Below are 24659 nucleotides of genomic sequence, written 5' to 3'. Positions count from 1 at the left end.
GATCATGTAGTAGGTATAAACTAAATAATGTTGGTGAAGTTGCAATAAATCCTTGTTATTAAACTTCAGTCTTTAGTCGCAGGCACAGAAAACTCACCTACTGGACTGACCCGTCAATCCCTGTTGGCTAACTGGTGAAAAGAGTTGTGCAAACTGCAGAAGTGGGCACATCAATAGTCTTATCCAGTGTTGGCCACTGCAATCTCTAGTAATGACCCAGGAGGCTAGATAAGCCCACCCCTACAATGGTGGCAAGGCTGTTTATGGGGGGTAACCACCGGCTTTCTTGATGGGGTTTGAAGCCTGCTCCACAGAAGGGAATTCTTGAGGGATGCTGTAAACATGGTTAAAAATAAAATCAACAAGCAACAAACAAACATATGGTTAGGGAAATCACAGGTCCTAGGGGAGAACCTCTTGATGTTATTTTTTATAAATGATCATATTGTCAAATTGCCTTCTAAATGGGTATGTTTATATCCTTAGGTTTGCGCTTGCTCAGAGATGCTCTTATTACAGTGAATAGTGGCTAATGTAGAGACACATTTTTGCTCAAAGTGCTCAGCTATAGAGGGAGCATCTATATCAACACCCACCCCCAAGCCCAAGGGCCATCTTGCAGAAGACCCTGAGAGTGTACCATGAGATGCTGTCCCTCAGGCATGATGTGTCTGTGGCACAGATGAACCCACAGCAGCAATGGTGACTACAAAGGACCTGCACAAGACCACACCAGTTAAAAAGTCCAGAATGGAGTGGGGAGGGGCCCCCAAGCCTCACCAGTAGCTAAGGAGTTATAGGTGGTTGATGGCTGCTGGGGGAGGAAAAGGAAGAGTTGCTTTTTTTTTTGCCCCAGGGGGTGACTCCATGCCCAGGTGCAAAAGGCAGCACTAACTACCATTTGTTATATATATATAGAAAATCTACTGAGTGCAGTATATATGTATGGGGGACTCTAGGGGAAATTAGAGGGGATTAATAAGAGGTGGGTATGCTCAAGATACATTGTGTATATGTATGAAAATTTCAAAGAGTAGATACAATTAAAATTAAAAAGAAATAGTATTTCTAATATCTCCGATTTTATATCTAGTTAAGTGACAGGCAGATACTTTAAGAATCATGTGTATAACATGTATCCCCATATCTCTGAATGAAGAGTTACCATTCTTCAATTTTTTTTTATATTCAACCTATTCTGGGCTCTTCTTATTTGATTTTTGTTTTTAGGCAGGGTCTCACTACGTAAGCCTGAATGGCTTATAACTCACTATGTAAACCAGGCTGGCCTGGAACTCATAGAGATCTACCTGCTTCTGCCTCTTGAGGGCTGGGCATTAAAGGCAAGCATCACCATACTCATCATGGACTTTTACTTTTAATTTTCATCCATCTGCATCCATCCATCCATCTGTCCGTCCGTCCATCCATCCATCCATCCATCCATCCATCCATCCACTAAGTCAACTACATGACTCTGGTTGTCCTTGAACTTGCAGTGTTCTTTTGACCTCAGTCTTTCAAGTGTTGAGATTACAGGCATATATTCGGTTGGACTTTTAAATTCACATAAAATTGTGGATAAGTACACACACACTTGCATGCATGCACGTGCACACACACACACGTTGGTGAATCAGGGAGTGAATTAGAATCCTTTTCAAGACTGTTTGGAGGCAGGTCTGGTAAATGTTTTATACTTGTTTGCAGAGCAGGCATAAATATTTCAGGATACAATTGAGCTTTCCTCATTAACATCTATTCTCTTGCCTCTGTGCGTGGAAGTTTCTAGCTGAGAAGAAAGAGCATCATTAAATCATTGTGCAGCTCCAAATTCCATGGCAACTGTGACAGACGGACTCTTTCCTGCCATACATAAAAGGTTTGGGTGAGCCTCATTTTAGTCACGACAATGACAAATTTTGTTATTAAAATGTCTTTTAACCTAATTTGATCTCCTTTTAAAAACTGCTCTCAGTTAAAGAATGTTGTGCTAGACAACTTCAAATCTACCTTTTTAAATCAAATGCCACAGTCTGAATTACTGCTCATGAGAGAGTTGATGCTATTTATTATAGCATTGTTAGATATCCTAAATAATCCTTTTTTTCCTGCATGTTGAGATAACAGTGAACAAACCCAAGTTTGTTTGGTACTTTTAAAGAATTTCATTTCAGGATCAAGCCATTGAAGCCTTGTGAAATCAAATTTCTCCTTAGGTCACTTTTAGCGTGCTACCCATAGATGGCAGCAAATGACCACTCAGATGAGTCACCAGCCTTCTGGCCAGTCTCACCCCGCAGGTCAAATTACTTTGGAATCTCTCTCTCTCCTCTCTCTCTCTCTCTCTCTCTCTCTCTCTCTCTCTCTCTCTCTCTCTCTCTCTCTCTCGGTGTAATAAGGTTACTAGAGCTTTTAGGGTCAAAACCTGGCATCTGGCAGCCCCAGGAATCTGGGTTTAGCTGCGTGTCCCCATTATTCCAGTTAAAGAAAAAAGGAATAGTGAAACGCAGAGAAAAAAGATTTAGTCACTGAGTTTAATGAGGAGCTAAACAAACAAAGGGATTCAATGACCTTTCAAGATGATTTGGGGCACTGATGTGAGGTTTAGGGTTAGAGAGAAGGCAAGAAGCTGCGTAACTCAGCAGCCCTGGCCAAAATGTAATCCTGCCCATCACTGACCCATCCCAGTGTCCGTGCACTATGTGTGTGCCTGGTGCCCACAGAGGTCAGAAGAGAGTGTTGGATCCCTTGGGAATGGAGCCTACAGATGGTTGTGAACTGTTGTGTGGGTGCTGGGAATTGAACCCATGTCTTTTAGAAGAGCCATCTCTCCAGGCTGAGATTTTAGTTCTTAAGGATTCATTGATCCGATTGATAGCACAAACATCTCTCTTCTGTCTTACCAGGGTGGATACAGTAAGACTTCAACCAGGCTTACTGCATTATGTATATTGCAAAAGATGTAAAGAGTCCATAGAGAACTTATAATAGGAGGCTAAATACGCAAAAAGGCTATCATTTAGGCAACAGAATTGGCAAAAACCCACATTAAGATAATTGAGATCTGTGACGGTTCATCTTGAGAGTCAAACTGATTGATTGAAGACAATGCGCGCTCTCTCTCTCTCTCTCTCTCTCTCTCTCTCTCTCTCTGTGTGTGTGTGTGTGTGTGTGTGTGTGTGTGTGTGTCTTTGGAGAGAGGATTCTCTAAGTCCTGTCCTGAGCCTGGGAAGTACCACCCCATATCCTGGGAGTCCCAGGTGAATATGAGGGAGAAGAAAATTGGTCAACACAGGTGTCCTGTTTCTTGTTCCCCATAGGGGGAATGGCTTTGCTTTGCCATAGCATCCCTACCAGGATGGACTGAACCTTCCGAAATGCTAAGCCAGGATAAACAGCTCCGTTCCTTAAACTGTTTGTTCTGGTGTTTGCCAAAGGGATGGAAAACTGATTGAGATAGTACCTCTGGAAGACACTGGACTAAGTATGTTTCTGGTCTTTCACAGAAATGGGAGCTGCCTAGAAAGGCAGGGAATGGAAGCAGAGGCCTGTTTGGATTGAAGATGTCTTGCTCTTGAAGGCTGCCTTGATTGGCATGACATAGACAATGTGATAGTGGACTGAGTCCTCAGACGCTGGTGGAAGCCTCGGTGCTGAACTCTGCTCTTTTTTTGTTTTTTTTTTAATGGTGGTCTCAGGTCTCCTGAAAGATCAGCAGTAGATGTTTTATAAGAACCTGCAGCTTGACTGTAGTGGCACACACAGTGTAGCTTAAAACTGCTGGTATTAGAGAAATCGCACCTATTGCGATGACTGACGTTGGTTGTCAGGTAAGAGCAAACGTTGGCAAGGTAGAACTGCTGGCACCCTCATATACTGCTAGTGGGCATGAAAACTGGCATTGCCACTTTGGAAAACAGTCTGGTGGCCCAGAGTTATTACAGGATTCTGAAATTCCACTCCTAGGTTGACACCCAAGGGAAATGAAGATACATGACCACACTCAAATCTGCACATGGATGGTTATGGGAGCATTGTCCGTAACAGCCCAAATGGGGAAACAATATGAACGGCCATCAGTCAAGCAATAGAGTCTGCAGACATGGCTCGGTGAGTAAGAACACTTATTTTGCAAGTAGGAAGACCTTAGTTCAAATCCCCAGAGCTCATGTAAAAAGCTGGGCGTGGCTTCGAATGCACCTCTAACCCCAGCATTGTGTGGAGTGGATGCCAGAGAATCTCTGGGGCTTGCTGACTTCAGTGAGAGACCCTGTCTCAAGAGAACAGGGTAGAGTATGATAGAGCAGGCTACCTGTCAAAGAAAAATTAAAAATTGAAAAGGAATATTACCCATCAATAAAAAGTAGGAAGCACTGGCTCATATTACAGAATAGATGATCTTTGGAAACACTTAAGGGGGAAAATCTATTTACGATAGTATGACAGTACTTATATAAGATATCTAGAGTGGGCATATCTGTAGAGAAAGAAAAAAAGTTTATTGTTTATGGTTGCCCTGAGCTAGGGTGGGAGGGAGAGGCAGGAGGACATTAGCTTAAGGATATGGAGTTTCTTGATGTGGTAAAAGTCAAGTTCTCAAATGCATTACGACAATGAATACCATAAAACCATTGAATTATACATTGAGAATGGATGGATCCGACAGTGTGTAAATTGCAGCTTGAAAGTCTCATTGTTTCAGAGAGAATCTGTAGTCTGTTGTGGCTACTTGTGTTATGTAGATTCCGCTTTGCCAGGTACCGCTCTAAACACATATGCCAGGGCATCTGCTAACTCTCTCCATCTTCGTAACACTCTCGCCAGGTAAGCATTTTAATCTTCTGTTTTATAGGTGGGGGAGTCAAATCACACAGGCGATGGGGGAGCGATGAGTGATTTTGTTCAAGGTTACTGAACTTGGGGAAGGATTCATTAGAATCTCTTGAGTAGAACTAGGAAGGTTCCAGAATCTGGGCTGCTTGTTAACCTCAGGCTGCTTGGAAGAGAGGAGCTGGTTATGTGCGGTCACCTAGCTAATCTATCCCTGGTTTTGTGTCTGGGAGAATAAGGCACACTTAGGGTGGAACTGACTAGGAGTCAAGATGCCTACCCTGGTGTAGACCTCTCTCCATCATCCCACACTGCCTGGATGTTGAAGGGTTACCTGGGAATACTCAGAGCCACACACACACACACACACACACACACACAGATACAGACACAGACACACAGACACACACAGATACAGACACACACACAGACACACACACGCACACACACACACACACACAAAGAGAGAGAGAGAGAGAGAGAGAGAGAGAGAGAGAGAGAGAGAGAGAGAGAGAGGAGTTCTTTTATTTTCTTTTAATTTATTATTATTATTTTTGAATCTGGGGGGATGAGTTAGGTCAAAATGCATACTTGGCGGTGAATGAGTATGTATTTGAAACAGGAAAATCAAGTAGCAGACTACAAAATTGGTTGGGGATTTGGGAATTTATAGAGGAGGCATGAAATGATATGTAAGCATATTCATGAATTATTGCCTGTTTCATTCTTCTCTGTGTATTAACAGAAGATGTCAAGGGAACTAACTGGGCAGGAAGATTTTCTCTCAAGGCAGACTGGTTCTTTTGTTCGGAGTCACTACAGGGGCTACAGATATGGCTCAGGGCTTCCTTACAAGCCCGAGGAACTAAGCTCACATCTTCAGCACCTATGTAAAAATTTGGGTGCTATGGTGCTTACCTGTAATTCCAGCACAGGGGAGGCGGAAATGGGAGGATCTCTGGGGCTTGCTGGCCAGTCAGTCTAGCCAATCAGTGAGCTCTAGGTCCAGTGAAAGAACCCTGCCTTCCCATCTCAGAACAAACAAAACAAAACAAAACACAATAAAAGCTGGGGAATCAACTGAAGAAGATCCTTGTTGTTATTCCTGACTTCCACATGTATGAACATACATGTGCAAACACATGCACTCACTCACAAACACATACACATCACACACATAGGAGGGGGAAGAAACTGCAGACTGGGTATTTTTGAAATCTGGGATGCTTGGGACCAGAAGTGTTTAGAATATGAGCATAGTTTCAGATTTTTGAATATTTGCACAGACTCGGGAGAAATCGTAGGAAGGGAACCCAGGTCTGAACACAGACCTAGGTGTGTGCTTTATTATACCTCACACACAGAACCCGAAGGTCATTTAAGATAACATTTGTATGAACTTTGTGCTGCAAACACAGTTTCTTCATAAAGAATTCTTTACTTGGGGAACTTCAGTTTCAAATTTGGGAACTTGTTGGATGCTGGGTTTTTGGGTCAGGGATGCTTTAACCTGTCGTAGGTATTCCTCCTTCCACTTCTGCTTTTGCCTAACTAGTGTGAGCTGGAAGTCTATTTGCAGTCTTACATGTGACTGTAAACTCGAAGTCTTCCCTGTGTGGCTCATGTGAAGATGGCAATATGTCCAAAAGATCATGGCAGGCCATGTGTGAATGCAAAACATGGGGGACAAATAAATCCACGGGACAGTAAGTACAGAGCCTGACACAAGAAAGAACAATAGCGGCCAGGCAGGAGGCAAGGGGACACTGTGTGAAGCGGTGGTCAGACGTGAATGGCAGGTAAGATTTAGGCTACAGGAAGTGGAAGGTGGAGACCCAATCTGAATGCTAAGCTCACAGCGACTGATGATGGAGCGGAATTCTCCTCTAGATGAGGGCGAGCATTCAGATTCCTTAATTGCACATAAACTGCTATTTGCTTTAGCAACTGCTATGAGAAGAATCGATACTGGTACCCTTCCAGCTTAAATTGGGCATGGGATCAATGCTATCAGTGGTGCTGTATTGAAATGTCCAGGACAATGGTGAATCAGGTGGAGAATGTCTGAATGTCCATCCTTCAGATCCAGCCTGTCAACACTAACCCTTTCCATAATAATGAGGTCGGCGCTTAGAGCAGGCTATTATTCTGAGATCAGATTTGGGTTAGTTTATACAGAAGATCCTTTCTTCGGGCTTTCATTGCGCGGCCTTCAAGAATCAGAGTGAGCCAGATGGATGGTATATAACACTCGGCAAGTCCAAGAGGCTTCCTACCCAGGGTCCTTTCCACTCCAACTCGTGGAGCCTCATTCCTTCTAGAAAAGCACATTTCATCACACCTCACTCTGCTGTTTGCACTCAGGCATGGGAAGACGTGGGGATTGGCTGTTTTTGACTCAATGCCTTTAGAAGGGGGCTACGGCCATGGCACTGAGAACATAGAGTCAAGGCCCTAGCCTTTGGGGTGCTCTGAGCAGCTGGAGCTCCTGACTGTGGGCCTTTTGTTTTGTAAAATGAACATCACTGGGGCTGCCTTTGATCTGTTCCTGCCTTCCTTGGGGTCACCACCAAACTGCCTCCTGTGGGTACTTTAATAACATTTACTTCCTCAGATGTGAAAACAGCCAATACATCTATCTGGGGTGTGGGCTTTGAGTGTGTTCCCAGGTCCCCTGAGGCTGGGCTGGCTTTCTGCTCCTTGCCATTCCAATCTGCATTTACTCAGTCGACAAAGCAAATGCGTCTCCAGTGCTGGGGAGTTCAGGGCAGTGAAGCAAGGCAATGTCCAAGAAAGAAGAAGAAGAAAAAACCTTTCAAACAAAGGAAGTGCTCATGGGTAATTAGGGACTGGGAAAGCAAGCTCAAACCCCACTGTGAAAGCCTGGCTTCTGAGCCAGGAAGGGCTGCCTTCAGAGCAACTGGGCCAGGAAATTTCCAGGCCACCCCTTTGATTTGTCTTCACCAACTACATCTCCTATTCAGTCCAGAAAGACAAAACGACCCTATGAAGGTGTGCACTTTTGTCCGACAACTAGGTAGAAGGCTGAAGAAGAACTCTAAAGGAATTTGTACCTGGGGTGAGCCTCCATGCTTGGGGCTGGGTGGGATTCTGGGAAGACATCTAACTTCATGTACCAGAGGTATTCATTATTGACACGCGCATGTATCACTCTAGCATAGATTGTAAAATTGTGAACTTTGCAAGAGAGACACACAGTTAAGAGTTATGAGAGACACCAGATGAGAGAGTTTCTGTCTCCTCTAAAGGATGAGTCTGGGTCTTGAGGTAAGCTTTGATGGGGAGGATAGTATTTGAACTTGGGAAAGCTGGGGAATAAGGACCCTTCAAAGGTCATGTCACCGTAGGAGAATCCTGTGCTTTGCTTTAGTCTAGACATGGAGACAGTGCAGTGGGGCAATGAGGAAACATGCCAGTACCAGGCTTAAAGAGCAAGAGCCTGGTGAGATTGCCGTTTGCCAGCACTGGGAGGCACGGAGGGATCAGGCACAGGGCACCAAGTGTTTGAAACTGGGCTTTAAGAAGACTAAGCCTGCTACACAGTGCGAATGAACAATGGTGTGACTAGTTGAGAAGGTATCGCGACATCTCTCATGAAACAGAATCCTGACGAAGTGTGTTAGTCAGCTTCCTACTGCTGAGACATACTCTTAAGTCAGTTTGTGAGCAAAACCACTCACTTCGTGGCTAGGGTGTGGGAAAAACAATGAAGAGGGGAGGCGGGGATTTCACTATCCTCTTCAAGGGCAAGCTGTCAATCATCAGAAGACTTGTTACTAAACCCTGCCTCTTAAAGGCCCCCATACCTTGAAATTAAACCAAGCTGGGGGCCAAACTTTAGCATGGAAAAAGAGAAGAGTTGGCAGAAAGTAGCAAGTGGCAGGAATGCGGAGAGAAACAAAAGTCTCTTCAGTCTCTCATCTGAAAGAGCTAAAGGCACTGTTGCGGTGACTGCCTCCCATGTTAAGTGAGTTACTTGGAGTCCCCTGTGACAGAGCAGGCAGCTTTGGAGAATTCCTGGCCCAGTGCTGTTCTCTGCAAGCTGTCCTCAAGGAGGCAGACAATGGCGTGGGTCTTGGCAATGCTGGATACCATCCATGGGAACCTGGATGAGAACCAACAGCCATTTAACTTCCAAGAGGCTTCATTATTAATAACGTGCAGCTTTGATATTGCTAGGCGCTGTCCAGCATGGCCTCACAAAGACTGTCAAAGAGCCTGCACAAAGGGTGTGTGAGTGGGCACGGCCACCGCAGGGGTCAAATCCCTGATCCTCCCCTGCAAGGACGAGGGGCCTCAGAGGCCTGGCATGGTGTGACATAGTGTTGAGAGCTTCGGGGAAAGTTTGAACCAGAAGGAAGCAGAGATGGAATCTCGGAGGTCTTGACCAAGAGAAAACTACTTTTTCAGGGACAAATTTTGCTCTCCTGACTCTTAATCTTGCTAAACAAAGTGTATTTTTTTCTCACAGAGGTCTGGACAACCTGGCTAGGGTCTCGGAGTAGTTTCCTGTCACCGTAAACGCCCTGGATGCTGGCCCTGTAGAACTTAATCTGCAGTCTGCCTCTCCGCGCTTCGCAGCTGTCTGTCCTCTATCTGGAGTGACTCCCATGCCACTATTCCCTCAGGACCAAAGTGAATATTCCCTCCTGGATGCTTCTCCTGGGCCCAAGCATGATCTGGTGACAACCACGGAGTACTGTGCATCTAGGGTGTCACAGGCTGCTGCCTTAGGAACCCGCTCTTCCTCAGACCGCCGTCCCCCAGGACTCGGGCTAGACTTCACTCATGTCTGAATTTCTGGGTCTTGCCCAAGGTTGCATATGGAGGGGAAATGGCATTTATTTTGTGAAGGAGTAACAGATTTTAGTAAACTGGTGTTCACAAGGCGGCAGGCTAGCTGAGGGTGGCGCTTGCTTTTTCAGGGTCTGTTCCCATGCTGACAAACCCATGACTCTTAGTAGAGGCAGACACAGTGGCCCGTCCTTTGACCTAATCTTCTGACTTAGGTTCCTGTATATATTCTGGCTTCCCCCATTTCATTATTAAGGAAAAGAAACAACTCAAAAGAGGTGGAAAGGCAGAAAAAGTTTTCAGGGTATTGTTTTTCCGGGAGCCAAGGAAAGAAATGAATGAAACCAAACCAAATCAAACCGAACTGCTGTCTGTGAGCTAGAACTGGGAAAGCTCTTTGCTCATTTCCTCTCCAGGTGGCTAGCGAGGGCCCACCAGGTACTGTTTCAGAATTGAAGGGGTCATAAGGAAGGCTGGGCGAGTACCTGTGGTCCAAGGGCTCATATTTAGAGTGGTTTGGGACAAGGACCCTCTATAGGTGAGCATGTGATAACTGAAAGATGCTGAGTATTTTGGAAACAACACAGAGGGTCATGTGATCACGGAAATGGAGTGTTAGTACTCTGTTTGAGAAAATAACATTTGAGGGAAGAACTGAGAGGTACAGGGAAGCCAGTCTTGTGAACCACACCAGATAAAATCATCCTAGGTTAGGAACAGACAGTGGGAGACAGAACGGAGTGCGTTTGATGGGCTAAGCTTACGAGGTCCCCGTAGGGCTCACACAGGCTGGAGAGATCTTGAGTTAGTTTTCATAGCCGCTTATCTTCCCTGCTTAAGGATCAGCATAGCAGGCAGTCAGCTGTGTGCCAGGCCGCTGCTGCTCTATCCACCCCCACCATCTGAGTTAAGCCTCCTCTCCCAGGAATGATGGGCTGATTAGCTCTCTTCTCACTTAACACAGTATCCACATGACAGACCAGAGCCTGGATGGGTTCTTGGTACTCCCCCCCTCCCCGCCCCCTGTGCCCTGGAAGAAGCCGCTCACCAAGAGCCTTCTGCTCTGGGCAGAGTGTTTCTTTAGTCTCTCATCTCTCATCTTCTCCACCTGCCTCCCCAACCCACCACCATCCCTCACTTGGTCTGAGGAGTTAGTTTCATGGATTTTCCTATTTTAACCGGCCACTATGGACTCACTCTGTGTAAACAGGTCTTTCAAAGCTTACGGGTTGAGGGATGACTTCTGTTCTGGTGTGACTGTGTCCCTGGTGTTCTCTGTTGTGTGGAGACGTGGAGCCTACTGGGAGTGATTAGGCCACATCTGCTCCACTCTCAGGACTGGACTAAGGTCACTGTTGCGGGAAGTGGGCTCCCAGTAGAAAGGTGAGTTTAGCCCTGTTTTGTTTTGTCTTTTGTCATGGGAAGATGAATAAAAACAAAAGAAAAGCAAAACCTCCCAAGATATGGGCCCCTTAACCTTGTACTCCAGAAGCACAAGAAATCAATCTGTTTGTTCTTGACAAACCACCTAGCCTTAGATATCCTGTTATAATAGAACAAAAGAAACTAAGATAAGGCAGAGATATGTTTACACTTCTGGTTTGGAAATATAAAGTGAGATTTTACTGAGAAGATTGTTTGGGTTCATGAGAACACCCTAACTCGCCGTCAATTTAACTCTTTGTGAAGGTTAATCTGGATGGCAAACTTGGCTGGATTTAGAACCACATAGGTGACAAACCTTTGACTGTACCTGTGAGGGTGTTAATAAAGAATATCAACCAAAGAGAGGAGACCACTCTGGATGTGGGTGGCACTGTTCCACCGGTAAGGATAAGGGACTGGACAAAACAGAGAAAGCAAGTCGAGCTCCTTCTCCCCTCTCTCTGTTCCCTGGCTCTGTAACATAATTCCATGTGATGGCTGCTTCCCACTCCTGCTGCTTCGCCCTCCCTACCGAGACAGACAGCACCTGCAAACTGTCAGTCAAAACGAACCCTTTCTCCACACAGGGTTTTGTCACAGTTACAAGAAAAGTGACCTAGCCAGGCTGGCAAGGGCAGTGCTTTGTCTGGAGGTACTAGCCCTGGCTGGAGACGGTCTCGCTCCAGGGGACAGAGTTTGTTCCCGAACTGACATGTCGGACTGCGGTTAACAGGTACATGTCTGGGCACTTCTTGTTACCTGTGACAATCTAGCAAAGCAAGGCACACTATCCCCTGGATGGCGAGACATCGGTGGGAAACCCTGCCATTTATAGTCTTCCTCTGACACATTGCATACATGATGCATGAAGAACCTGTCTGGTCACAACACCCTCGGCTTGCTTTTGATGGTCTAGAATGTTCAGATGGTGTATGCCGTTCAGAAGATCTAGTCACCAAGAAGGCCTTTGAAATGCTTTTACTATTATAATGATGCGTATAACTCACGGTTCCCCTTTGATACCTGCGCTAGCCTCTTATCCCAGTGGTGTTATGACATTAGAACCTCACGGGGTCTCTCTGATCAATATGTTTTATGAAAGTGTTACTGGCCTCGACACCCTCATTTAATAGATGAGGGAATAAGCCATTTCAATCCTGCTAACGGCTAATTTGTGACCGTGTGAGGATCAATAAGTAAATGACTTCAATAGATAATATTGGAAGTAGTTCACATTCTCATGTGTTCTTGCCAGAGGATGACGTAAGCTGTGAAGGTGGCAATGTTGGACGCTGTGTTCGTTACTTTTCTGTTGCTGTGACTGGGAGCCACAGAGACAGTTGAGATAACTGAAAGAAAGGCTTATTTTGTTCACGGTTTCAGAGATTTTAGCCCATGGTGACTCTGTCCCCTGAGCTCATGGCAGCCAAGATGTTGGGTAGAGAAACTTCTTTCCTTCCTTATGGACAGGAAGCAGAGATCAGGGAGCAGAATGGGGTGGTGTAACCTTCAAAGTCCTCCCCATGAGTGACCTACTTCCATTGGTCAGGCTCTTCCTTCACTAGCTCCCTGAATAGTGCCACCCTCTGAGGACTAAGCACTGATGACACAGCCTCTGGAGGGACATTTGCTCTTCAAACTCTGAGAGGCTCAGAGAGGTCTCCATGTGGCCTTCACTGAGCATCCAAAAGGAGGAAACAAAGTATTCCTTAAACAGCATTTCCCAGCCATATCACCTAAAGTTGGCTTGTTCCCAACAAAATTTACTTGAGCCAGAATAAAGTACACCAAAAATTTACCTTAATGTCATCTGATCAGTATCAAATTAATATTTTGGCTGAGGAACCATGCTGAATCTTGCCATGGAAAAAGCTCTTGGCAGGGAATTACAACGTGTTTGTTTTTTAACTTTCTGTTTCCATGTGGTTCTCCCTATTGACACGTAATATGTCTATATTTTTAAATGGAGTACATAATAAATATAAGGGACTAATAAAGGATGAATAAGACTCTCTCTCTCTGTCTATCTCTGTCTCTGTCTCTGTCTCTCTCTCTCTCTCTGTCTCTCTCTCTCTCTCTGTCTCTGTCTCTCTGTCTCTGTCTCTCTCTCTCTCCCCTTATCTCTCTCTCTCCCTCCTCTGTCTAGGGCACTTGCCTGTGCATGTAGAGGCCAGAGGGTCAACTTTGGGTGTTTTCTCTATCACTCACCACCTGATTTTTTGAGACAGGTTCTTTCACTGAACCTGGAGTTTTCCGCTTTGGCCAGGTTGGTGGGCCAGTGTGTCCCCTGGATCCACCTGTCTCTGACTGCTCTCCCTACCCAGCCCTGGCATGTGCTGCCATCCCCAGATTTTACATGGGTGGGTACTGGAGTTCTAGACTTGGGTCCCCAGGCTTGCTCAGCAAGCACTTCACCTACTGAGTCATCTGCCTAGCCTCTCTAAATTCTTTACTGTTAAAGCCACCGGAGTCTTTTGGAAGCCAATGTACTGCACATAGAACTCATGTCAAGACAGGTAAAATTCTTGTTCTCAAACTCAAGGTTTTCTTTATTTTTTCTTAGGAGATCAGTAAGATGCAGATGCTGAGAATATTAATAGGGTACCTCTTTGCGTCATCTGAAACAAATTTGATTTGAATTGCTCTCTGGGGTTTCGAGTTGTTGAGGCCAAGAGACCAGCAGGTCTTTACGCATGAGGATGTCCATATCACTTGGGAATAGTGTCTGAAGGTGTGGTTTTCTCTCTGCTTGGCCAGGATATGAGAGTTAATATTTGCTTCTCAGAACATACTTCCTCGGTACCTTAGGGCAGCCAGAGAGGAATTTCTGAGTTCTGAGTTTCCAGCCTTTTAACTGTTCTAAATGCTGTCCTCCCTTCCCCCCACCTCTCAAATGAATTTTTAAAAATTCGAAAAGAAAGCAATCTTAAAGCCATAATTGAATATTTTAAACTAAATTTTGAGATAAAAACAAGTGTTTTTAAGTGTGTTTTGAATGTGTTCCCATCCCTCATTCAACAGTGTCAGAACATGGCTGTACAGCAGGGGTCCAAAGAGCAGTGGTTATAATGAGGGAGCGTTGTAGCTCCTGTGTTTTTCTCTGCCTCGTCCAAAAGTTAGAGCTTTATAAACGACATTTAGACTCGAGCTTTCAAATAATTTAAAGGCTTTTTTTCAAGGACAATTGTTTTCTTTTAGTTTTTTTTAAAATTCAAATAAATTTAAATAAATTTCAAAGACATAAATTTGCGTACAGAGATATGCACGTGTACGGGGTCTGTGTGTGTGTGTGTGCCTCTCCGTGTGTGCAGGTCTCACAGCGTGTGTGTGTGTGTGTGTGTGTGTGTGTGTGCGCCTCTCCGTGTGTACAGGTCTCACAGCGTGTGTGTGTGTGTGTGTGTGTGTGTGTGCCTCTCCGTGTGTGCAGGTCTCACAGCGTGTGTGTGTGTGTGTGTGTGCCTCTCCGTGTGTGCAGGTCTCACAGCGTGTGTGTGTGTGTGTGTGCGCCTCTCTGTGTGTGCAGGTCTCACAGCGTGTGTGTGTGTGTGTGTGCGCCTCTCCGTGTGTGCAGGTCTCACAGCGTGTGTGTGTGTGTGTGTGTGCGCGCCTCTCTGTGTGTGCAGGTCTCACAGCGTGGGTGTGTGTGTGTGTGCCTCTCCGTGTGTGCAGGTCTCACAGCGTGTGTGTGTGTGTGTGTGCGCCTCTCTGTGTGTGCAGGTCTCACAGCGTGTGTGTGTGTGTGTGTGTGCGCCTCTCCGTGTGTGCAGGTCTCACAGCGTGTGTGTGTGTGTGTGTGCGCGCCTCTCTGTGTGTGCAGGTCTCACAGCGTGTGTGTGTGTGTGTGTGTGTGCCTCTCCGTGTGTGCAGGTCTCACAGCGTGTGTGTGTGTGTGTGTGTGTGTGTGTGCCTCTCTGTGTGTGCAGGTCTCACAGTGTGTGTGTGTGTGTGTGCCTCTCCGTGTGTGCAGGTCTCACAGCGTGTGTGTGTGTGTGTGCAGCATCCACGTGAAGGTTAGAGCACAGATTGCCAGAGTGTTCCTCTGCTGTGCGGGTTCCAGGGATCTGACTCAGGCCGTCAGGCCTTGCCAACGGAGCTGTCTTGCAAAACCTTTCTTTTAGCGTTTGGTTATGTCAGGAACATAAAAATGAGCACATGTTCTTTTCCCTGTAGTCAAATCTGTAGTTAGTGTGAAGTGGTTTAGAGTTGAGCGAGTCCGCTGTGCGGACGTGGTGACCTTGGAATGCTGTACAATAAGTACGAGCTGCTATTTGAAGGACACACTCTAAACTATAGAACAGGAGAATTCTTGTAAAAATCCGTCAGTTGGGAGATGTCATCTACTTTGCATGTCGGAATTTTTGTTTGAATACATTGCTTGCGAACCACTTGAGCAGTGTTTGTTATGTTTTGTTAAATCTGAGAAGGTTAATATTTATCAAGATGAAATTATAGTGAATGCTTTTTTGGTAATTGAAAATTTGGTTTATTTTGTTCTCTCAGAATGAATCAAAATAGTCATTTTATTTCTGACAGCTTTGTGTCTGGTCCGGGCGAAAAATGTTTAAATTTGATGGGTGGGTTTAGCTCTCTTCAGAGCATCTAGAGCGGTGGTACTTACCAACCTGTGGGTCGTGACCCCTTTGCCAACCAGCTAGCTCCAAAATATTGACATTATGATATATAACAGAAGCAAAACTGCAGTTATGACGTAGCAATGAGATAACTTTATGGTGGGGGGGGGAGTCACCCCAACACGAGGAACTGTGTTAGAGGTTTGCGTTGTTAGGAATGTTGAGCTCTGAGTTCGAGAAAAGCATTGCCACACGGATGCTAACCTGAACTGAAGGTTGATGAAATTAACCAGAGCTGTAACAAACAGTAACAATAAAATCACAGAAACAGAAACCATTCAGCCTTGGCGATTATGCTCAGGGCCCGGATTTAGCAACCCATGGGCACTCATCTCATTTTGAGTCCTACTTCACAGGTGACAAACTCAGGCTGAGCAATCTGACATCAGTGTCATGGCTGGAATGTCGCTAAAGTCTATGTGCTTGAGCAAAATCTTATGATATCTTTCTATTAAAGAGAAACCGTTTGCTAAAAATTACACTTTATACATAGAAGAGTATTAACGAGGCAATTTTGTTTTATTGACTTGAATCTTTAACTTTTCTGGTAGCACATCTCACTCTGTGTGTGGCCCAGACTGGTTTGGTACTCACTTTGTGCCCCAGACTGGCCTCAAATTTGTGGCCATCTTCCTGCTCAGCCTCCCAAGGCAACCTTTTTATGTAAGGATTAAGAAGACAAGCTGATTTTGGATCTCTCAGTTATATTTTACCATAAATATTAATTTTTAAGTGGTCTCCAATATTTATCTATGTCCTCATAGATAAATTTTGACAATGTCTATAATCGTGTTTGAAAGCTAAAAGAAATAGGCATTATAATTTTAACAATATATTTTGTTTAATCCAATATATTTAAATAGTGTTTCAATTTGTAACCCATATTAACATTCTTAATGATATGGTACTTAAAAGTCTTACTGTTCTAAGTTCCTGAATATTTTTGATATTTATGAATATATTAAGAATCTCTGTTTCTAATTCTTTGACCAACTGATAAATGTTCGTTTAGGAAAATGACCACTGAGAATCAAAACAGTGGTTAATTGCATATGGTAGTCCTTTCAATTCTTACCCTAGGTGTTAGGTACCCTACTCCTGCTGCCTTTCCCAGCTCTTGTACCCCCTTGCCTCCCCGTCTCCCCTCCTTTCTCTCCTCATCTCTTTCCCTTGTCTTTCTTCGCTCATTTGGTGTCACTGTAACAAAACATTCCAGGCTGGGGACTTTCTAAAGGAAAGATGTGTATTTGGGCCCAAAGTTTTGCCAAGCATGGTGCTAGCACCAGCTCCGGCAACAGCCCCTGCAAGAGATACCACGTGCTACAGTGAGAGAGGAAGGGGCCAGCCTCCTCCTTCTGTACAGATGAATACACTCCTGCAGGGTCTTTCTCCAGGAGTTTCTGTCCCTCTGTGAAGGACAGTCACACCCCACCCTCTCTCAGGTAGGCCTCATCTCTTCAAGGTCCTGAAACCTCTCAATGCTATTACTGTAGATCACGTTTCTTCTATGTGGTCTTTGTGGATTCTAGACAGTTATCAAACTTTTTGTACAGACTGGGTTTACCCTATACAAACATTTTCCTTTAATGATGGAAAAACCGGCAACTGAAATATAATCTCACACTTATGGTGCTGGGGTGTGGGTTTCCATAGCATTCTCCTTTCAAGAGGAAACCGAGTATGTATTTATTGTGTGCTTTATTATTTTTAATGGATGCATAGTATCATACCGTGCAACGGAACCAAATTTATCGAACCAGATTACTGTTTGTTGGTCTACAATTTATTTTAAATTGTTTTGGTAGGAAAGTGCTGGATGTGCAACCTGGCATGGTTCTCATTATGTATTCATCGGTTTCTGTGTAACATTTCACAGATTCGGATAACTGGGAGAAACATACATGCATTTTGAGTTTTGATACACGTCTTCAAATGACTTAATGACTTGTCTGAAAGATTTCTTTCTTTTAACTTCATCTGGAAGCACCAATCTTCTCATCAAAAAAGAGTAGACCACCTTCCTTAGAAATGAAATATTTTCGTTTTCTTACATAAAATGGGCCTTCCATTTTCATCAGTTCATACATGTGGCCTTGATTGGTAATATGGTTGTTTTGGTGTTGTCCTTGTCAGATAGCTAGCAAGCCCAGAAAACAACAGCTCTCCAGGGGGTTAGCATATTATTGATGCTTCTTTGGAGGTTCACAAACGCCAGGAAGCGAGTGCCCTGCTCCCTGAGGTCCAAAGAAAGACGCTGCAGAATTTGGATTTAATCACTGAACTTCCAAGAAAACAGTGTGTGTGTATGACTCACCAGGGGGCTGCCCTCCCGCTCTGCCCTTTAAAGCAAGCATGACCCCAAGACCAGCTAGTACTTTTCCCTCCTTCTCCAGAAATTTCCTCAGGCGAGGATGCCTAGACTGTGCCAAGGGATCCTAGCTCCTTCCTTAAGGTTCATGGTCTGCAGCACAGGGCCGGTCTGTAGCTCAGTCACTTGGTGTTTATGGCAGATGCTCAGCAGTCGTAATCTGTCCCTAAGCAGCGTGGCAGCGTCTCGAATTCACACTGTAGCCTGTGTGAAAGTTGTGGTTTAGCATCTGTGTTCATAATCAGACGTAAAGGCACCTTTCCCCTTCCTATGGGAGCCCCTGGCATGGCAGGTGCCTGGCTTGGTTGGCGGGAGACCAGAAGTGCAGCAGAATCAAAGCTTGCTGCTGGTGGTGATGGCAGAGGAGGAGGAGGGGCGTTGTCCTCTGTTGGCTGCTTTGTACCTGCTGCAGCATATGCACCGGGTACCAGTTGCTCAATAGTTTATCACTTTGTATCGCCCTTTCTTCTCCCTTAGGTGAATTTTGGCTTTGAGGGCATAGCTTAGTAGAAGAAAGATGTGGTGGCGATGGGGACCTTAGAGCTTTGGAATGTCCAGTGTGAGAAAGCAAAGCAGTGCCGGCGCGGCAATAAGATCTGGCTCTGGGCTTAGGGCTCTCTGGATCCTCCCCGTCTTTGGCAAGGGACTCTTGAGTCTCTAGAGTGACTACGGTGGCGGTAGCGGTGGCTCCGGGTGGGGGGTGGGGTCCTTGTCTGGTCCGCACAGCCCAACTGCTGAGAAGGGCGTGAGCCGCACGGTCGGAAGGGGTCCCGGACCCTGGTGCCTCAGAGGGTTCGGGCTCCGGGCCGGCCCTGGCCCTGGCGGTTGCCATGGTGACGTAGGGTCGGCTGCGCGCCGTAGAGACAAAGCGGCCCGCCCGCCCGTAGCTCCCGAGCTCCTCCTCCGCCGCGCCTCCCTCAATTCCGGCGCCGCCGCCGGAGCGGCTCACGGTCCTCCCAGCGAACCTCTCTCTCCTCCGTCCTCCAGCTGCCCCCCGCAGGCTGGTCAGGTAAGTAAGTCGCACACCAGTCTGTGGCCCGGGGAGGGTCCCAGGAGCTTCCGAGCTCGGTGTCCACCCGGCGCGGGGATGCACTGGACGTCCTGCCGGGCCACCCTAATGCCGCCCACCGCCACGGCCTCCGGGAACCCCACGCGCCCAGCACCTGCAGCAAACTTCGGGCCGCCGCGGGGCAGAGCCCTCAACACCGCCTATTCTGTCCCGGCCAAGTTGAGGGGCGGGCCGAGCCATAACCACCTGCCGGGGTATCTCTCTTCTCTTTTCTCCCACCTCTCTCCATCGCCTTTGATGATTTTAGAAGGAAAAGAAGGAAACAAAATTGCCCCAGGACTTTCGTGTTTTATGTTTAATTCCTTAAAGACCAGGATAGATGTAAGAGGAACAAATGAGAGATTATTATTATTATTAATTTAAAACAAATCTCCGAAGAGTCAGCGCATTCTGACGCTTGTGGTCCACGTATTTAGAAGTGGTTTCTGAAGTTCCTCTGGGTTTTGAATCTGAACCTGGAACTGCATGGTAGGAAAGAGTACCCAGGCTCCTGATTTATCTAGCCTTTCCAGGATGTTAGCTGGACCAATACCTCATTGAGGAGATACTTGGCACCAACATCGTTGCTATTGTTTTTGGAAGACATTGTGTTCACGCTTTAGGCAAGTGGAAAATGCCTTGTGTGGTTTTCTTTTTCTTTCTTTCTTTCCTTTTTTTCCCCCAAGGGAGACATCCAAAACACCCTTGGAGGCAGGTATCTAGGCAGTGTTTGCATCAGTGTTTACCAGTGTGGTGGCAAGGACTGGGATGCAGTTGCCAAGGGCATTGGAGTACCGGATGGGGAACTGCTCAAGTTGTGGGTACCACTCCTTTTCAGTGGCCCCAAACCAGCAGATTATTTCACGATAGTTCATTGCAGACACAAAGAATAAAATTTAAAACGGGATAATGAAGTCTTACACTGGAAATGATACATGCCATTGTGAAAGAAAATATCCGTTTCTCAGGATTACAGTTATCAGGGAAATTATACGTGTGCTGATATCTGTATTAACTGGGGACAGATGCTATGTTGATAACTGGAAAATCACTCACCCGGTTAAGCTGTATAGCCCAACTTAGAAAAATCATATGTATGTAGGTTACTTAGGGAACATTGTATGGGATGAGAAGAACTGTATTTGTTGTTGTTGTTGTTGTTAGCTGATATTATAGTTAATGAACCCGTAACATCGATCATTTTGAGTTGTGGTTAAGTTGATTAGAATTCTGGATATTATAGCTGTAGGAGGTGTTAGCCCGGAGTGATTGTTTAATATTCCTCCTCCTTCTTTGGGATTCCAACACCTGTTAGCTCGCTGATTACTGGGTTCCTAAGCCTGTTCTCGTGTGCCAGCAATTTTAAGTTAATGCTACTTCATTCTAAGACTGTACAGGAAACTAGAGGACTTAGGCTGCAGTAATTTTCCGATTATCCCATAATCGGGCTTGTTTTTAAACTGAGTTTTACCTGCAGAGGGGCTCGTAGATGCCCTACTAAACACTCTTTGATGGGGTAATGAAATACTAGCCTGATTAAAATGAGGTAGAGCGGGTTTTGAGGAGATAAGCAGGGCAGAAACCCAACATTTTCTCAATTCAGCCTGAAAGGCAATCAGGCTACCCGAAACGAAGGCACATTATATAGTCAGAGAGTGTAGTCGCGCAGTTTGTACTAAAAATACAATTCGAGTTCTTTCTAAGGTACCAGGAGCGTGGCTTTATTTAGCTCCTTGTCAGCATCCTAACATTCGAGTACAAGGACTCTGTGCATGTAGCTATATGAAACTCACACTGGGAATTCTAGCCTGGGCAGTTGTGGCTCACAATTAGAGTGTCGAAGCGTAGAACTGCTTGGTGTTAATCCAGCAAGATAGGGCTCCTGTTTGTCCTTCCATGTTGGCTCACACAGGCATAAGATTCAATAGTTTGACATCTTCGAAACAGCATTTTTTATTTTTGCTGCTTTCTAAAATAAAAACACTAACTAGAAGCCAGAAATAAACAGCCATGGATTGAATGCACCGCTTACCAGTATTGGTTTACTTCCAGAAACCCTGATATGTGTTTACATATATCACTGGCATTCTGGAGTGTGCGTATCACCAGGTGCTAGAAGAAAGTCACGCTGGGACAGCCATCCTACTGCGGTAGGAAATGCAAGCTGTACCCCAGGGCCTTGATTCAGATCAGCCACCTGGGGGAAGCAAGCACTCCCTTAGGTGTGAAGGGCTGGTCGTGGTGCGGCTCTCCGCAGTTCCCAGGGGTGTTGTCTTTCCCCTGCATATCCATCCTGGTTTAACAGTCGGAATTTTTACAAAGTAAAACCGGCCTTAATATTTGGTCCAAGTTGTAAAAACCAGTCTGGCAGATGGTGGTATGGTTGCTCCACCTGATGAATCTTGTTTATTAAATTTATCAAATGTATCCAGAGATAGATACCAAAGCAAGCTAAGGAATCGTCTCTAGCTTCAAACTGATGTTACCTTTGTGCAGTTGAAAGTCAGTTGTCTGTAACCATAAAGCCTGCCTGGCAGCCTAAAGCCACCGAGCCTCTGCCTGCTGTTTCTGGGTCATCACTCTCTCGCAATTTCTGGTTGTACTGTGATAGCATGATTACGGCCTGGTAGTTCAGCAGCTAGTGCAATGTGTTGTAGCACTTATAAAATCACATTGCGGAAGGAGGAATGGTTTTTAATGACTTCATTACCCAAACACTTAGGCTTAGATATGTGACTGGAGAGGAGGCGACCCCGAGACTTCCAGGCAAAGTGCTCTAAATATAAGATATCATCTTCTGACCCACTCTGCACCATGAGTATTGATCATAACCACTGTGCTGAGGATGGAGGGGGATACCGGCCATAGTGGCAGGAAGGGGTGTTTAGTGACATGGATTGTTAGTAATGATTCATGGAGATGGAGAGACTATTGTGGGTATATTCCAGTTTTGTGCTTTGAGTTAAGTAAGGATATGTTGGTTTAAAGCTATTTTGCAAACTCTAAGTGCTGAGTGGAAAATGAGTATGTTTATATTTACGAGATGGAAATTCAAAGAAAATGGCTGAGTTCTCGTACCTTCTAGTTACATGCCGCAGTAGCATAGCATAGATTCAGACATAATTAACAAATGTGGACCAAGCGCTTCCTTCTTATCGATGAAGCTATTGCAACTCTTTGGTTGAAGAAGTATTTGTTTTATACATGCTCTTATTTCTTTGATTTTTTTGTTTTTAACTCACTATATATGCCACCCCAATCTACTACTGTTGTTTTCTTTGCTGCCTTCATTTCTTTCAGGGGGAAAGTTACCTCTTAATTCTTTACTGATCAAAAACAAATGTTTATATCCTCAGAGCTACTTCTTAAAATGTGGTCTTGTTAATTTGTAGTTCAACCAGAAAAATACTGGGAACTCAGTGTGTGGTGATACACATTCACGAAAACCCTGCATGGCGTGCCTCATTCTTCAGTTCGGCTGTTTGCAGAGGTGTAGCAGTGGGTGGGAACATCTGGGCTTCTGCTGGAGGACTTTGATCACACGCAAGGGTCCTGCTTCTTCCCTTAAAGTCAGTAAAAAGTGAAACCCCAGACTGGGAGCTGAGGGTCCAGGGGATGAAAAGGAGGTCCATTCACAGCAAGGGCCCTCGGGGCACAGTGTTCAAGAATGGGGAGGAAAGGCTGGTGCCTCTAAACAGCTTTAAAATACCTCATGGTTTGTGTTCTCTGGCAATTAAGGTCACCTACCTAGGGTTTCTGAGACTAGACACTCTCACACCAGTCTGCTAGTGCTGGTGGCTGAGACCCATTTTCCTCCTCTGAATAAAATGGGTGTCTCTGGAATTTTGGCTTATGTGCACTTTTGAGCATTGCAAACCACACACGAAGGGCTGGGAAGACACTTTTCCCCATACAAGTCATGGAGTCCGGTTGGCCAGGTATGTGAGTTAGGTACTCAAGATCACTCTGGATCTATAATTACGTGCCTGTCTCAAGTGCTGGGTGTATTTGGATGGGCTTTGTTCTGAGTATTGATCACTTGTCAGCTGTCTTCCCTCCTTGCTAACTATAGCCATTCAAGCCGTCTGTACACGGCCCTTTGCGCAGTTTGATCACGATGTGGTGTGTCAGGTATAGTTCCTTCGAAGAATAGATATTTACTCAAGCTCTTGAATTATAAATCGATGGGAAAGGGTTTTGTGATCTTATCTGGCATTTTCTCTGGCTATACATTGATCTCCTAAGTGCCTGTCCGAATGTAGTCATTTGAATTTCCATCTATTTTTTTTAAAAGTCAGTTGGTCAGTCAATCAATCAGTCATCAATCAGCCAATCAATAGATATCAACCAGTGTGCTTGGCATTATGTTGAGCACATTACAAATACAAACTCATTATCTTCTACACGTGAACCTTAGGAGGCAAGTACTGGGCATTGCCCTTATTCTATGGATGATGACCCTGATGGGTTTTCTCTGTTATGTTAACTTAAAGATGCCAGATTTTGAGCTTTATGTTAAGCAATGTACCAAGCTTTATTTTCTATCCAGCAGTATATACTAAGTGTAGAAATAACATCATTAATTATTAGGCTTGGACATTTTTCTTATTTTTCCATCTTTCTTATTCCCATCTCTTTCATAAGGAGAATCCAAACTGAAGTCGCAGGACAAGATTCATTTCTTTATTGTGTATCATGACATGGGCCAGCATTAGTTTTTTTTTTTTGATGTCATGATCCTGGGCTTCCAACTTCCAGGACTGTGACAGGAAGATTTCTCTTGCTTGTGTATAAGCCAGGCAGTTTTGTGGAAATTTGTTATAGCAATCTGAATGTACTCAGATAACTAACTTGCAAAATGGGGGAGGGGGGGCACCACTACCACGTGGTGTTTAGTTGTATTTGGAAATTCATATTTGGAAAGTACCTAGTTAATACTTATTAGAAGTGAGTTTTATGTACAGAAATTTACTCCGTGATCCATGACAGGTAATAGAATAGAAGCAGTGTTCTTTAGACCTGTAAGGTCAGCTTATGTATCTTACTCTGTTCATATATCTGGTAAATGTAAACAAACCACATTTACTTTCTTTGACGTCTCTCCCTTCAAATTGAACAGACTGAGTTTTTCAAGTTATCAGCTTCATTTTAAACCTTAACTATTTTACTTTTATCTGTAAATTTAATATACCTGAATTTTTATTTTAAGAAATCAGATAATTTTTGGGCAAATTTCTGACTCTAGTAAGTAAAGTCTTCCCAAACAGTAGCTCAAGTTTCTTTGAATATTCTATCACTTACAAAATTAATATTGTCTAGACTTAATCAAATACTCTTAAACATTTCCATCTAAATAAGTCTCATGTCTAAAATCTATCACACGTTTTAAATTAGAATCACAAGATTAAGCTGTCACTTTGTCAGATACTTTTAAATATTTAAAGTATGACAGTCATTCATAGATTGTACCAAAAGTATTAACAGAATCCTGTTTCTTTTTTAAATGAAAGATTTATTTGTTTTTATTTCATATGTATGA

General features: G+C 44.7%; 1 protein-coding gene and 1 long non-coding RNA gene across 3 annotated transcripts in view; one reads left to right on the top strand and one right to left on the bottom strand.

Annotated features, from left to right (window-relative positions):
* LOC142848142 (uncharacterized) overlaps positions 1–24659 on the bottom strand; it is an 86867-nt gene that overhangs the window by 60463 nt on the left and 1745 nt on the right. The window lies entirely within an intron of this gene.
* The window catches only part of Rnf182 (ring finger protein 182), a 44209-nt gene continuing 38343 nt past the window's right edge, over positions 18794–24659 (top strand). For both annotated transcript variants that reach the window (XR_012910377.1, XM_075969783.1), the window contains exon 1: positions 18794–19081. The gene's annotated coding sequence lies outside the window, so the exon portion shown is untranslated. The remainder of the gene's footprint in view (positions 19082–24659) is intronic.

The sequence above is a fragment of the Microtus pennsylvanicus genome, chromosome 4 (assembly GCF_037038515.1).
Source record: "Microtus pennsylvanicus isolate mMicPen1 chromosome 4, mMicPen1.hap1, whole genome shotgun sequence".
Lineage (NCBI taxonomy): Eukaryota > Metazoa > Chordata > Mammalia > Rodentia > Cricetidae > Microtus > Microtus pennsylvanicus.
The sequence above is the reverse complement of the archived record's forward strand: the minus strand, read 5'-3'. Positions and strand labels throughout refer to the sequence as shown.